The following is a 16,998-nucleotide window of genomic DNA, read 5'->3' on the forward strand; positions in this document are numbered from 1 at the left end:
TATCTGGCAATGCCATGAGCTGTGGTGTGGGTTGCTGATGTGGCTCTGATTTAGCATTGCTGTGGCTGTGGATTTGGCTGTGGCTGGGGGCTACAGCTCCAATTCAACCATCCATATGCTGTGGGTGGGGTCCTAAAAGAAAAAAAGACCAAAAAAAAAGTATATACATATATATATATATATATATAGAGAGAGAGAGAGAGAGAGAGAGAGAAAGACCGCGTGTGCATGCGCAGGTATGAGCACTCTGACCCACCGCCTGTAGCAACCTGCCCAAGAAACCAACCTTTGATCTATACTAACCAGCCCAGGAAGCCAGCCTACCGTAAGCCATCTTTGCAGGAAGTGAGACGCACAGGAATCCATACAGCAGTGCCTGGTAACAATCCTGGACCACTGGTCCCCAAATAGCCTGGACTCAATGACTTATAATTTCCTATAATTTCATCACTGCTTCCATTTTAGGGCTGAGCAGAGAAAAGTAGATGGGCTTCCACAACTAATCACATATGAGGCCCTTCTCTAGCGTGGTCTCCAAGTTCCCCATCCACAGCCTCCACTGAGGGCCCACCTGAAGCTTTTACTTTATCCATGAAAAACTCCCTACTCCTCTGCCGAAAGGCAAGTGACAGGGCTGACTCACTGGCTACAGGAAGCTCTGAAATGCCTTTGTCTCTTCTCCTTTGGTTGCTCCTCCTATTTCCATACAGTGGTCATACCAGGAAGAGAACCAGAACCCTGGGGCCCATCATCCCCAGCCTTTCTCATGGCCACCAAAGCTCTAGCAAAAGGATCAGAAGCCAAGGACTCCTGGGAGAGCAAAGGACCCTCACCCTCAGCCCCTCCCATTCCTGTGCTTTCAAATCCTGTTTGTGGCATTTCCCCAGTGGCTGACCCCCATGTGATTGATAATGACAAAAAAAGACTTTTTATAAGATATAAAGTCCATGTAATTTCAACCTGGGTCTCACTGCTGGCAGTGGATTTAGGTGGACATTTCCAGTCAGTTTTGTCACCTGTGAGCTGGAAAATTACAGTGTGGGTTTAGGTCATTGGTGTTGGGTCAAAATCCTCTTTGAAATCTTTTGCATGTGAAACCTGGTCTGTTTTGCTTGGACTGTGCGATCTTTCTTCAACTTGCTTTGGCTGATGATAAATAATGCAGTGTTTTAGAGCAAAGGAAACTAAAAAATAAATATTTTTTAAAAAGGAAAACTCATCTTTTAAGCAGTTTTGAACTCCTACTCTTTGCCAGGCTCATGACTTACTATCAAAACACATTTTCACCATTTCTATGAAAAGACAGGTAGTGCAGACACTTGATTTTTTTGTCACCACTTATGTTACTTTCTTGTCTCCATAGTTTACCGATTTTTTTTGGCCACGCCCACAGCATGCAGAATTTCTTGGGCCAGGGATCCAACTTGCACCACAGCAGTGACCTAAGCCACAGCAGTGACAACACTGCATCCTCAACCTCTAAGCCACCAGGGAACTCAAAAATTGGTTGATCGACAGAATATTGGATGAGAAAAAGGCACAAACTGCTGTTCATTTGAAATCCTCTGACAATCTGTGTCCATACTTTCAGAGATGCTTACTCTAAAAATGCAGTTCTCCAGGCCTCGTCTGGCCTTACAGAATCTGAAATTTTGGTAGGATTCTCAGGAGAGATGTGAACACCAATATTACAGAGCACTGAGAGTCTAGGTCACAAGACTTCTGCATTATTGGATGGAGAGGGATTTTGTTGTGTATGAAGAAACTCCACAAAGGAGGTTAAGTGTCCTGCTAAAGGTCACAGAACCAGTTGTGATTGTAACGTACAAAACTCAAGGAGTTGATTGATAGAGTGATTTGAATATGTGAGTCTCTCTGAGGCTTTAGGTCAATTGGCTACTATTTGCAACTCAAAAAAAAATCGCTTAATAAACTGTGATACTGTTTTCACTCAAAAGTTCTTTAAATGAGGTGGAAAATATGGTGCTCTTTCTGGAATCTTAGTTTCTGGCCTGCTGGGAAGCCAGGCATTAGGCTCTGGGAGAACTGGGTCCCAACCCAGCCCTTGTCTCAGACAGAGCAAGATCCTTGTGGCTTTTTGTTTTGGTTTGGTTTGGTTTTTTTGGGTCCCTGCCTGCAGGGTGTGGAAATTCCTGAGCCAGGGATCAAACATGTGCCACAGCAGTGACAACCTTAAGCTGCCCAACCTTAACCTGCTGTTCCATCTGCAAAGTCCCAGAGCAGATCCCTAATTTCCCCAATTAAGGAGCTGGGAGCTCTAGTTCCCATTTGTAAAGCTGCAATGACGTTGCCCCTCTTCTCCTGGAAAGAGATGGACCATCACAGAATCTTTGAGTGGAAAATTCATGGACATCCATTTTCCCCTGAGGTCTGAAGAATTCTGGGGAGTTGAAGCAGAGCTAAAAAGGTCTTTCTCATTTTTTTTTTTAGAGCCACGCCATGGCACATGGAAGTTCCCAGGCTAGGGGTCAAATCAGAGCTGCTGCTGCCAGCCTATGCCACAACCACAGCAACGCAGGATCCAAGTCACATCTGCAACCTATATCTCAGCTCATGGCAATGCCAGATCCTTAACCCACTAAGTGAGGCCAGGGATTGAACCCGCATCCTCTTGGATCCTAGTTGGGATAGTTAACCGCTGAGCCATGAAGGGAACTCCCTCATTTTGTTTTCAGTAACCTAATCGGGAAGACTGCTTTCACTGTAATGTTGCCCCTTCTTCCTTGCTCCACATTTTCCTTTTGTGTTTATTTTCTTTTGCTGCAATCACTTTGCAGGGTGAATAATCTCTCTGCAGTGGGCTGCATACTGAGTTGAGGCTCTGTCACCTTCGAAGCAGTGAAGGTGCTGCAATGTCACAGTAGCCTTGTGGTCTCCAAGTAGTTCAGAGTTCAGGTCTCCGGGTATCCCCTCTACCCCAAGCTAGACTGGTGCCTGGGGACTCCCCCCTCTTCCCACACTGCTTTTCAAATGAACACAGAATCAGCAGCCAAACTTATGTCTTTCCAGAAAAAGAAAATAAAGGTAAAATAAAAGTCTACTTATGTAGAATCTGAATTTCAACAAAATGCTTTTACAAAATACAATATACCTGGAAAGAAATAATTTTTGCTAAAGCAACAGATTTTAAAGTGTTTATTTTACCTGCTTTGCTATTCTGGATTCCAAAGCCATGACTACCAAAATCAGGCACGTCTGCTGATCCATTTGCAATAATCCAATAATTTGGTGCTGATGCCACAGACCATACATGCCCTGTAGCCAGGTCCTGAAGCAAGTGTCCAGCTGTTCCTCTCTAAGACACAGCTGACATCTTCTTAAGGGAGAGGGCTTATTCTGCTCCCTTTGCCCTCACCTGGGTTTCATGCTCTTCTGGACTGAAGCAAACTCTCATAGTCTGGATGGTTCCCTGTAGATGCCTGTGCTTGAACTTGCTCAAAGTTCCAAGTCTAGAGTCTTTTTTTTTTTTTTTGGTAATGTTTACAAGGAAGCATTATTTTCTTCCAAAGTGCTCTGAGAAATGCCGGCCACTAATTGCTTATTAATAACCTGGCTGACACTTCGGCTCCCTGCTTTGACCCGAGCCATCTGCTGGGTCAGTGTTGTGGCCTCTAAGAATTCTCTGCTGCACTGGGGTGAAGGGAGGGTGAAGACAAAGCAAACAAGCAGAACCAGCCATGATTCCTTCACTCATGAAAAGGATGATCAAATTATGCACTATTAAAATAAATAGTAACATGCAGGTAATAAATACACGCACTATACAAGTTAGAAAATACAGATGAGCTAAATGGAGAGGGGTCTCTCACATCTCACTGCAGAAATAGAAACATCAACATTTCAGTCCACATCACATGCTGATCTTCCATCTGGTAATCTGTTCTCTCCACTTACATGATGTCTTGAGTGTATTTCATGTGATTCTTAAAATTTTTTATTTATTTAAATAAAAAATATTTCAGCCATGGCAATTTGGGGGGTTGTTATTTCAATAGCAATATTTTTCTCTCTCTTGCATTTTTTTTGTCTTTTTTTGTTGTTGTTGCTATTTCTTGGGCTGCTCCCGCGGCCTATGGAGGTTCCCAGGCTAGGGGTTGAATCGGAGCTGCAGCCACCGGCCTACGCCAGAGCCACAGCAACGCGGGATCCGAGCCGCATCTGCAACCTACACCACAGCTCACGGCAACGCCGGATCGTTAACCCACTGAGCAAGGGCAGGGACCGAACCCACAACCTCATGGTTCCTAGTCGGATTCGTTAACCACTGCGCCACGACGGGAACTCCCTCTCTCTTGCATTTTTAATGATAATTTCCTATGTCTTTGTATGGAAGATCTGTACATATCTGGCTTTGATTGGACAATATGGACTGTTGCCAAATTTTTGATATTTCCCACAACACTGAGGTGAACATCTTGTGGCTGCCTGTTCACACCATCCTTGATTATGGAAAGGCTGCTTTTAATGTCTTTTTGGTTATGTCGACTGAAAAAAAAAAGTGCACAATGTGAGAGTCTGACTCTCCCAAGACTAGCTAATTTCTAGAGATAGTAGAAGACTCACCTGAGAGTGCATCTTTCCTGTGCAAACCAACCAATCCAGAGCCCACCTGTCCTGCCATTATGCTCCTATACCCTGGGCCATCAACCACTGCCCTAATCACTCCAGACCAGGTAAGAAAACACCCAGAGCCCATTGAAATTATTTTAACCAGCCAATCCTAGGCCTGCTTACCCTGCCTCACTCATTCTTTCCCATGGAAACCACAATAAAGGCTCTTGCCTATGTTTTCCTCCTGCTTCTTCTGCCTCCTGACCAACCTCAGTGCTTCCCCATGTAGCCCTGTGTGTTGTGCCCCAGCTTCTAGGCAAATGTGAGTCAAAAACGAATTCATGACAAACATTTCTGTGTCTGAGTGTCTTACCATAACTGATGAATACAAAAGCCAAGTATATTCTAAAAGAGGGCCTGGCCCAAGTAAAGTTGGCAATTTCTGTGCCCCCACCATTCTTTTTTTTTAGGTTGTGTGTTTTTTTAAATTAAAATATAGTTGATTGACATTGTGGTGGCAATTTCTGCTATACAGCAAAATGATCCAGTCATGTGTGTGTCTGTGTGTGTGTGTGTATACACACATATGTACATTCTTTTTCTCATACTATCTTCCATTATATCACAAGAGTTCGCTGTTCCCCAGCATTTTTTATTTTTTTTTCTCTCTCTCTGCTAATCTCCTTGGTGTCCCCAGAGGCACTCAGCATTTTTTATCCTTTCCCCTCATCTGGAATCCCCTGCAATGTCATTTAGTCTAGCGGGTGACCCTAACACCAGCCTCCTAACTCCAGCTTAGTAAACAGGTGGGTCAGGGTGGAAGTGGGAAGCTGGGATTGGGGTCTATGCTCACCTTTTGCTATCAGACAAGGTCGCTAAAGGAGGGGATGGGTTCCCTCGCTTGGTCTGTGTAACAGTGAGGGAGAGAGTCTCATGACAGTTCTGAGAGGCCATGCTTTCTCCTTGAACCAGAACTTGCTTTGAATACAGGAAGGTGAGTGTTCTAAGAAACTCCAGCTGCCAAGGAACCTATCGTACCCTTTCTTACCCATGTGGCTTGACTGTGTTAGCCACCTGCTTGTGCTGAGTGTTATGACGTGGAAGGAAACCAGCCAAAGGCAGAGAGCCTTGGTGGGATGTACACAAATCAAGGAGTGAAATGAAAACAGTTGGGTTTGTTTTATGCAGCATTTCTAATGAAGGCCTGGTTAGGATACTGGAGGGCTCAGGGTGATTATGTTATTGTTGTACCCCAGAAGTCAATCCTCTATACTGTGATAAAAGTACGCATGTATGTAGAAGCTATGACTTAGAGTTCTGTAATTTCTTTTTCTTTTTACAGCCGCACCTGTGATATGGAAGTTCCCAGGGTAGGAGTAGAATTGGACCTGCAGCTGAGGCCTCCACCACAGCCATGGCAATACTGGATCTGAGCCGCATCTGTGAACTACTTTGCAACTTGCAGCAATGTCAGATCCTTGACCCATTAATCGAGGCCAGGGATGGAATCCACATCCTCACGGAGACTACATCGGGTTCTTAACCTACTGCTCCACAATGGGAACTCCAAAATTCTGTAATTTCGAGGATGTCACATTTGAGCTGAAGGCTCTTATACTTACATTTTAAATGGGCATTGCACACTGTAAAGATACATGGTAATTTTTAAAATTAAGATTTAAGTTTTTCCTCCCTTAAGATATATTCGATGGAAAATAAAAACATCACACAAGAGAGAGACCATGGAAGAAAGGAAAAGTCTTTATATTTTAATCCCTTTAATGACCCATCTCCCCCTGCTTTTGGAAGAAGGGGTCCCACTTCTGCATTTTGCACCAGGCACTGCAAATTATGTAGTCAGCCCTGGCCAGCAAATTACTGGGCCCTGCTCCTTCCTCTTGGAGTCCCAGGAAAGCTCAGCTTTGAGTGGGAAAGAGGGGTCGGCACCAGGGACTCAACCTTGGTCCCAGAGAGTTTGTGCTGTAGTTCCCAACTCTACATTTATTTTCAATGAGTTAGGAGAAGAACTTTCAAAATACTCCCCAAACATCATATTTAGTTTGGGATGAAAGATGTGTCTATTCTCCTTAAGTAGGAATAATAAGATATCTAATTGTCTAGAGACCACACAGTACAAGAGGCCCAGATATTTTTAAAATTAAAATTTCACACAACCTCAACCACATCATGAAAAGAAAAAAAAATATAGATCTTCTAGGAAGTGTACAAACCCTTTGAAATTTCCATGACAGAAGGTTTAGAACATTCTCTAACTCAAGGTGATTTAAATACTGAAAGAAAAGGTCACATATCTACCTTATTACATTGCCAAGGGCGAGGGGGAGGGAGTGGTATGGACTAGGAGTTTGGAGTTAGTAGATGCAAACTATTGCACTTGGAGTGGATAAGCAATGAGATCCTGCTGTATAGCACAGGGAACTATATCTAACCACTCATGATGGAAAATAATGTGAGAAAAAGAATCTATCTATCTATATCTGGGTCACTTTACTGTACAGCATAAATTGACAAAACATCAAAACATTGTTAATCAACTATAATAATAATAAAAAGATTTCCTAGAGATAGAAAGGCTGCACAAGAGCTGGTAATTTTTGATGTTATCTTTAAAATAAATTCCTTCCCTGTTAACACTAGAGGTCACTCTGCCACCGCAGATGTGAAATAAGCACCCTGGGGCTGGGAAGGTCAGCACAGCTAATCTGTATAAATTGCTGAACCATGAGCCAAATTTGTACCTAATTATGAGTTGCTTTGATGCAGCCCCACTCCTATTAAAAGTTTCCCTCTTTTCTGCAGAACTGTGGTTGGTGTGACGTATATTTCAACCCAAGCCCTACAATTTCCTAGTGAAGCTGTTGCATTTCAAGCTCCCTCATCTCCCTAGCCTCCAGATTTTTTTTTCCCCGGCAGTGTCATTGGCTTGTGGAAGTTCCCAGGCGAAAGAGTGAGTCATGCCCACCAGCAACCCAAGCTGCTCCAGTGCCAGATTAGCTGCTGCACCATAAGACAGCTCCCAGCCTTTATTTTTTGATGTCCATTTTCAACTTGGAGAAAACACCTGTCACTTTGCTATCAAATGGTGATAACTTGGTTGATGTTTCTCTATGAGTCTGAGGTAGAGATGTTTTTTTTTTTTTTTTTTTTGTTAGGGCTGCACCTATGGCATATGGAGATTCCCAGGCTAGGGGGCGAATCAGAGCTACAGATGCCGGTGTACACCACAGCCTCAGCAATGCCAGATCCGAGCCGTGTCTGCAAACTACACCACAGCTCATAGCAATGCCAGGTCCTTGACCCACTGAGCAAGGTCAGGGATCGAACCTGCAACTTCATTGTTCCTAGTCGGATCCATTTCCGCTGTGCCACAATGGAAATTCTAAATTTAATACAATTCTGGGTATGGGATGGCAAAGACCACAGGTGGACCAAACTGTGTGGAAACAATTGTCTAGAAATTTCAGAGTTTCTCTCCTGTTTTTGGAGATACACAAGACTAGTTACTAGTATACCTCTACTAGTATCCTGCATAAGGAATAGTATTTTTTGCATGGGAGGTGGTTGAAGTTTGGTGTCTGAACCTCAAAATGGCTTATCAATTGGAAATTAAAACCATTACTTTAGCATCCCTGGAAAACTTCAGTTTCCTTAGGTGTAAGCCTTTTCAGAATAACATTCTGATTTGGATTCCTGAGGTCTGGCATGTTTGTCTTTGTGGAAATTTCATGTACAATTGCAGACAGAAATGTCTGCCTCCTTTTATTAATGGCTCCAATTCACGGGTGTTCCGTCTGTAACCCACGGGACATACGAGGGACTTTGCAGTCTCCTCATTGAGGAAGGGTGTGGTTCCCGAGCTGGGGAGGCATCAGAGACCTGAATACCGAACTTTATGAGAAATAAGGAGAACAGTGGAAATGTATCATTCCAGTGGAGCTTCGTGAGGCATAGGTGAGGAGTATGTGGGAGAGACACTTGATGCAGATGACACACAGGGCCATGTTAGAATGACCTTAACTAGCGGACTAGCCAGACCTTCCCTCTGTGGTATGCATGCCAGCCACAGAATCGCCCTGACCCTTTTGTGGTGCATTCAGGCCTGGACTGGATTTTCAGAGAGTATTTTGCTTAGATTTAGTGCCCCAAGGCAGTAGAGATCATCCTTCTCTGTAAGAAGGTAACAAAAACAGTCCATGGTCACTTACCTCGGCAGCTGTGTTTCTGCCAACCATAGATTTCCCATCTCTATTGGAAAGGTGCTGAATGGAGCTGATCGATTTAATAGCTGCTGATGCGTCTCAAATGTTGCCATAATCTGTATCACCAGTGGGCTGCCTTCCCAGTGTCCTCATCTGACCTGGTCACAGTGGCTTCTTGATGTAAGAGTGGAAGGAGGCTTTGAGATGTCTTTATGGGAATGTGTCCTCTTTAGCCCCGGGTTGGGGAGGGTTGGGGAGATCCTCAAGTCCACAGCTTCCCTCCTAATGCTTTTACTATTGTACCTGCTTACATCCTCCTGCTTAGATTTAAATTAAAAGCTCTAATTAGTCTCCTGTTTTCTAGCAGCCTGTGAAAATACCATTTAGGGAGGAACTGTTTAGAAAGCAGGTTTTTACTTAATAAACAGTGATCGATCGAATCGATTAACCGTGAACACATTCCTGCAGCGTCTGTGGGTGGCACTTGTTGGTAATTGCAGTTCACATGGACCAGACTATTAAATGGCTCCCTGCAAATGACGTTCAGCTCTTTCACTTAACAGAAAGGGGGTGGGGGTGGGAGTGCACCTCTGCTGAGGGCATTTTTAGGGTTGTGACTGTGCCTCCAGCCAGCCTTTGTCTCTAGTTTGTCTTTGCAGCAACTTGATCAATTGTGGCCATTTACTAAGCACTCACAGACATTTCTGTAAACCTGGCACCTGCTTTTTGACTCATTCGTATGGTAATTAGATCGTCTCATCCTGGCTTTGCTGCCTGCATATCAGAATTAGTGATGTGGCCTGGGCGAGGCTTCTGACTGTCCAGCTTCTCTCTGAGGAGACTTGGCTAGAAACCGTGAGGTGAGCTTCCTGGCAGCATTATAGAACTAGCCACCTCCTAGGGAGACGAAAATGACGGAGAAGAAGGAGGTTTGTGCAGGGAAGCCACCCGTAGCCCTGCCAAAGCTGCAAGGGTGCCTGGAGCTGTGGCTGATGGAGGCAGCTGGGGACAGCGGGCACGACTGGGTGCACCCGGAGAAGGGGCTGGTCTCTGTGTGACAGAGGCGGAGGCACCAAGGAAGGACGCCCATCTGTTGGAGTCGTTGGTGATGCTCTGGTTCCTGTGGGATAGGCTTCTTTGCCTTTCTGGGCTTAGTTTATCAAAATACCAAAAGCACAAAATAGTGACACGGTGTATACGTGGTCAGGATTCAGTAAGACTTAGCGGTTCTGGGAGATGGGGCATCTGTGTAGGTTGGACTATGCTTTGTGCCTTTGACACTCTCCCTAGGTACATGGGAAGCACCCAGAGATCTGGATCAGGGTTCTGCAGGCTTTTTGAGTCCTCAGAGCTGAGTTATCTCTTACGCCCTCTCGTGGCTCACTTATGCAGTCTCCGGGGGCGCCTAATTTAGTGGTCCTGAGCTTTCACAGTGAATCACAATCTTAGGCCCCACTAGGGTTTGTTGGTCTGAGACGAGATCCAGGTGTGGGTGAGCTTCACAAGTTCTTCTGGTGATTCTAATGTGCAGCCTGGAGAACTGATATAAACCAAGGAAGGACAGAACTCCAACTGCATACATTTGCCTTTGAAATGTTTATTATGTATGTGTTTATTTTTATTTTACTTACCCAGGTAGTTCTAATCTGAAAATGTCTAATTCCCTGGAAAGACCCTGTAGATTTCCTGGCCTGACAGTCACTCCCCGCCTAGTACAGAAACTGAGGATACCAAGTATGTGATGCAGTGGGTGGCATGTAAGGCAGAGCTAGTCAATATAATGTAAGGAAGACCCCATCGTTGGGTGATTCTGGGAAAGCCTTTTTTTCTCTGTTAAAAGAGGTGTGGAAGACCACCACTAATTTCCTTTTTTCCTGCCTTGAATGTGGATGTGATGCCTGGAACTCATGCAGCTATCTTGCTACCTTGAGGGTAAGGCTAAGAAAAAAGGAGAGACCCTGGATTTTACAAATCAACCCCAGCAGTGACTTGCTTATAGATTTTTTTACTATGGGGGAAAAGCAAGCCTCTATTTGTTTAAGCCACTAACTGGTTATCTGTTACTGGTAGCCAAACATTTCTTAGCAAATACACTTTCAAATGGAACATCATGGTGAAAAGCTGACCAGGAGAGAGCCGAGAAGACAAACACATTTCTTTGGAGTGTCTACCATGAGCCAGGCACTGGGCTTTCACATGAGTTATTTCAAGCAGTATCAGAGACATTGGTTATTACCATTTCAGCTGAGAAAACTGGGATTGAATAATTGCCCCATGTTCAAACAACCAGTTTAGTGTGAAGAACCAATTACCAAACAAAAGAATCAAAATCCCAGTGAGTTTTATCTGTCTCCAGAGCCCTTGCCCCTACTCCTAGTCAAGAGGAGATGCTCTAGCCCAGGATTATGGGGAAGGATAGTCAATCCAGTAAAGCTGCTGAGCTGGGGCAGGTGTACCCTGACTTCAAGGAGAGTATGGTGTGTCCTGTACTCAACCTTGAACTGCCTCCCTCATCTCCACAGCACACAGAACAGTAATGGGGGCCAAGATGCTGGGCTGGCCTCTTCCATCAGGGAAAGACAGAGAGGAGGAAGGGGAGGAAACCTCCCAGGCAAATTCCTTTTGAAGGGAGCATTGATATTGGATGATAGAAAGATGGAAAATCCAGTCACATGGGCTTGGAAATGAGAAGTGACAGCCCCCTTCCAGGTCTGTGTCCAAAGCAGAGATCTGTGTATTTAATAGGGAGGGTTGGAGCACTGGTACCAGGAGCTCCCTGATTGCCCATTTTAACACATGCATTATAAAAATTCATGTATTATAAATAGGACTTCATCACTGATTGTGGGGTCAGTCATTCCCCATACATCTTTTATCTCCATATAGCACAAAGTTAAAGACCCTTCACCTCCAGGCACTGCTATGTATGGCCAGGGGCACGTGGACCTGGATGGCTCTGACAGGATTGAGGTGCCCATAAAGTGTCACACTCATCCTTCTGTCCTAACCCTGGGAACTGGCACCAGAGCAGCCCGCCCCCTGAGTTATAGCCGCTGGCCTCGCCTCCCAGTTCCTCGTCTCATTGATTTGCACCTTCCCAACTGGAAAGATCATTAAGAGAATTGGTTTACAAGGCTCTTGCTGAGCTGTTGGCTGTGGGGGAGAAAGTAAACAGACGCTAGATAGAGCTGTAACATATGATGTTATATCCAATGCTTAATGAGGCCAGTAAAAACAGGAAAGCAAGATTAGCTGCAGATAAATGAACATGCCTTGTGTAGAATCGAGAGTTGACTGTACTTTATTTGATTTAGCCCTGGAAATAGCAGTTGTTGTGTCAATTATTGCAAAAGAGTTCTCACCAAGCTCTTCATTGAATTCACCTCCTTGACGTGAAACAGATTAAAATTTCACTTTGTTTCCATGATTTTAAGAGTTACGCAGTCTAAAGCAGAAAATATAAAGAAGAGACATAAAATAACGGATCATCCCACCACTAACAGTAATTTGTAACAGTAGGTAACATTACAAGTGCTCGCAGGTGCCAAGCTCTGTCTAGAACCATTACTCTATCAGCACATTGATTTAACCCTCTGTGAAGTAGAGACAACCAGCAACCACTTGCTTAATATGAGGAAATGGAGGCAGAAAAGTTTAACAACTTCTCCAGGGAGGCAAACTCGGAAGTGATGGAGTTAGGATTCAACCCTGGAAGTCTGGCTCTGACACCTGAATTTTTAGCCATGCAGCTCTAGTGTCTCTGAGGGAAACTACAGATAATGTGGTTTTCTCCCTTTGAATATGCATGTCAACATAATATATATTTACACATTCAGGATTACGTGATATCTGCTGGTTTGCAGCATGCTTTGTCACATAACTTTATGTGTCATTATTATAAGTAAGTTTTTGATGACTGCATAGTATTCCTTCCTATGGGGGTGTACAGAAGTATTTTTAAAAATCAGTCTCCTAACATCAGGCATTTATACTCTTTCCAAGGGCTGGTTCATTTTATAAATAATGCAGCGATGAAACCTAGTTTTCTATACACATCTCTGAGTGAACGCCTTATTTCCTCTAGCTGCATTCCATAAGAAAAATTATGGGGCAAAAACACATGGGCACTTTTAATGCTCTAGATGCTTACATAGATTTAACTTAATGATTCATTTGACCATGATGATGAAATGAATGGCCAGTTTCAAGTTTGAAGTTGTGAGCAACTCTATCCTCAGCTGTGTGACAAGGACACTTTTGACAAGTTGGAAAATGACGCGCGGTGGCTTTAGTGCACCCCGTAGGCGCCGTGATGGACTGTCCTTCTTGGACCCCTCACAGTGCTGTGTTACAACCCCTTGCTTGCCTGTCTTCCCTGCTGGACCTTGAGCAGGAGGAGGGTGGGTTACTGACCATATGTTCACTGAGCATCCTCTTGAGGCCAGTCATGGGTAGGCAGGGCTCCTGTTCTCACCTACATCCCAGCGCTGGTACAAACCTGAGGGCTTGGGGGTCCCCCGAAGGGTCACCTTCTCCCTCTGCTTTGCCTTATGTCCTTACACTCAACCTCCAAAACTCAAGTCAGGTGCCTTCTAATGGAATGGAAACAGACATTTTTGGAAGACAAATGTGATCGTATATCCAATCCTTGCAAACATCTTGAAAGTTGGATCCTGATTGTTGTATCCCATTTCACAGATGAGGAAGCTGAGGCACTGAGAAGAGGCCACACTTTTGTAAATTTACCTGCCGAATTCCCAAGGCTCTATTCTTTTCACTTCCACCCTGTAGCTTTTAGGAATGAACTTCCAGGGTCCTGGCGAGGATTAAGCTTAGGGCTCAACGCTCGCCTGGACTCCTACAGAGTCAGTGTGGTCCCACCTGGAGCTACTCACAGAGCCAGGACTGACATTTTTGGCCATATTTTCAGGTTCAGGTCATGGATCCAGAAGTCCTCGTGATGAGAGGGGAACCCTGTGGTCACACCAACCACCAGGCTGAAATGAGTGTTTAGAATGACTCTCTGGTAGCACTTTAGTTTTTTCCATCTGGTGACAACAATCTCACCCTGCTTCTTCTAACTAAAAAGGTGACTTTTGTTGTTGGTGTTTTTAGCAAAATGGCTTCCACCACATCGTTCATTTCACATAAGGCAATCCGAGGGCTCTTCTGTTTGATCATTTGTTCATTTATCTGCTTCTGAGTCCTGTCTAGGAGGCAGACCTTGTTCTTGGCATGGAGAATCCAGAGGGGGCTGAGAGAAAGATTCTCCCTCAAGGATCTCCCAGTTTAGTAGAGAGACACACAGAGAAATAACTGTATGCCCCACAGAACAGGGTGGTGGCTTTAGGTGCAAAATTCTCTGGGCATGAGGGGAAGGAACAAATTAATTTCTCTTAATCTTTGGAGTTCCTGTTGTGGAATAGGGGAAAAGAGCTTGACTAGTATCCACAAGGATGTGGTTTTGATCCCTGGTCCCACTCAGTGGGTGAAGGATTCGGTGTTGCCATGAGCTGTGGTGTAGTTTGCAGAACTCGGATCCTGTGTTGCTGTGGCTGTGGTGTAGGCCAGCAGCTGTAGCTCCGATTCAACCCCTAGACTGGGAGCTTCCATATGCTGGGTCACTTGGCTGTACAACAGAAATTGAAAGAACATGGTAAATCAACCATATTTTAGTAAAAAATCTAAAAAAAGAAAAAAAAAAGGACAGAAAATGAAGATGTTCTTCTGAGTCCAATGGCGACTGTAAATATGGCGCAGCGTTGTTTCCTGGAAAAACATCATACTTGCTCTCAGCTTGCAGATGGCTGGCAAACCCTTCCTTTATCCTGGTCCTGGAAGGTACATGAAGCTATGGAGGTACATGGGACTGGGCCCCTCAAAGGGTCCCAGGCCAGCCTTGAATCTGCACAGGGAGCTGTCTGTGACACTGCTCTGCAGCTCCAAGGGGCTCTGGGGTCAATCATTTGCAAATTAAGAAGGGTTTACATTTTAAGCTGTAACTGCAATAGTTTCAAAAGGAGGTGCTGGAATCTTTCAGATCAAAAGACTTTTAAAAAGTGCCCTCTGTTTTCACACTATAAGCTGGAATGGCTCCACTGGGTTGTACCTAATAACTCAAGCTTTAAAAATTCCATTTCTATGTTGTATGTTTAAATGTTACAAAGCTCTGTCATAAATCACCTTCTCCTGTGGCCACCTCCTCTGTCAATGAGAAGCCCTGGTTATAAATCAGGATCAAACCAGACATGATGGAACCCCCCCACACCACCCCTTTTAAGAAAGTTTATTAGACTTTTTAATTATAAGAAATAATATTCCTTGTAGACATTTTAAACAATAAAGATATAATGAATTTGTAAAAAAACCAGCTATAACCCCACCAATCAAAAGCAGACCAACTGTTAATTACACTTTTTAAAAATAGCATAGCTATGGTTATAATATTGTTCAGGATGAATGAACCAGGATGGACTGACATTCGTGTACTCTTGTGTGCTTTTCAAATGTTTTCTCCCTAAGACAATTTTGACATCTTGGTGCCACCAATATGTTGCAGGGTGGGTGCAGGGACAATGAAGACTTTTTGTTTCTTCAATGGACCCTTGAAGTATTGTGACTCTACTTAAACTCTCTTAGTTACTGGGAATAGGAATACTCTTCAGGCAAGACCAAAATGCCTCATCTCTGGGGGTGCACACGTGGGATGGAGTGATTCAATCTTCAGTTTGAAAGGAGGATGTCTGGAGTTCCCGTTGTGGCTCAGTGGTAATGAACCCAACTGGTATCCATGAGGCTGTGGGTTCAATCCCTGGCCCCACTCAGTGGGTTAAGGATTCAGTGTTTCCATTGAGCTGTGGTGTAGGTCTCAGGTGAGGCTGGGATCCCTTGTTGCTGTGGCTGTGACTTAGGCCAGCAGCTGCCACGCCAATTCAACCCCTAGCCTGGGAACTTCCATATGCTGTGGGTGCAGCCCCCCCACAACAAAAAACAAATAAAACAAACAAAAAAAGAAATAAAGGAGGATGTCTGAGTCTTCAGGGGCTGCTCAAAAAAAATCCCATACATGGTGTGGCTTAATAAACAAATATTTATCTTCTCACAGTTCTGGAGACTGAGAAATCCGAGATCAAGGTGCTGGCCAAGTCAGTTTCTGGTGAGAGCTCGCCTGCTGGCTTGCAGAGGGCCCTCCTCTCACCAGGTCCTCAAGTGGCCTTTCCTTGGTGTGTGCCCAGAAAGAGAACAAATCTCTGCTGTCTCTTCTTAGAAGGACACCAGCCCTATCAGATCAGGGCCCCACCCTTAGGACCTCCTTTAACCTAAATTACCTCCTTAAGGCTCTAGCTCCACATACGAGGATATCAGAGGTGAATGTTTCAATGTATGGATTTTGAGGGGACCCAATTCTAGTCCATAGCAAGTGAGGTTGCAGTTGACAGCAGTGACATCCTTCTTCAGTGGCATCAAGAATGCATCCTCTCTTGTCATGAAGGTTGGCAGACATATGCTTTAAGCATCCTTTAAAATAGGTCCTAAAGGAAAATCAAGGCACTTTTCTTTCTAGTTTGAGTTATAGAACCCTAGGCCAGTGGTTCTCAGTTGGGGGAAATTTTGCCCCTCAGAGGTATTTGGCAAAGTCTGGGGACATTTTTTAGTTGTCACAGCTGGAGAGATGGGGTGCTATTGACATTTACTGAGTAGAGGGCAGTGAGGTGGCTAAATGTCCTTAATGCACAGGACTGCCCCCCTTCCCCAATAACAAAGAATGATCAGGCCCCAAATGCCAACAGTGCCGGAAACCCCATTCTAAGTTTTCTCTTTTCTGGAAGGGATAAAACTACTTGGTATAGGGAGTAAAATGAGGAGAATTGACTTGTATTGATCACCCATTACGTGCTCCATGTTAGACCCTCTACAGGTTAGTGCATTCAGTCTTCACAATGAACCTTTGAAGTGGGTATTATCCCATTTTACAGATGACACACTAAGGCTCAGAGAGGTTAAGTAACTTGCCCAAAGTCACACGGGTAGCACATCTGAACACAAATATGTCTTGTTTCAGAGCCCACACCATTTCCACTAGATACACTGTGTCCTGCAGGTGGTGGGATGTTGACTGCTTCCAAAGGAAACCTATATTATTAGATGAGGTAGACTATCTGCAGGAGGGGTGTAGTGAACCTTGTGTACTTTCAGACCTAATGGA

The sequence above is a fragment of the Phacochoerus africanus genome, chromosome 9 (genome assembly GCF_016906955.1).
Source record: "Phacochoerus africanus isolate WHEZ1 chromosome 9, ROS_Pafr_v1, whole genome shotgun sequence".
In the NCBI taxonomy this organism is placed as follows: Eukaryota; Metazoa; Chordata; class Mammalia; order Artiodactyla; family Suidae; genus Phacochoerus; species Phacochoerus africanus.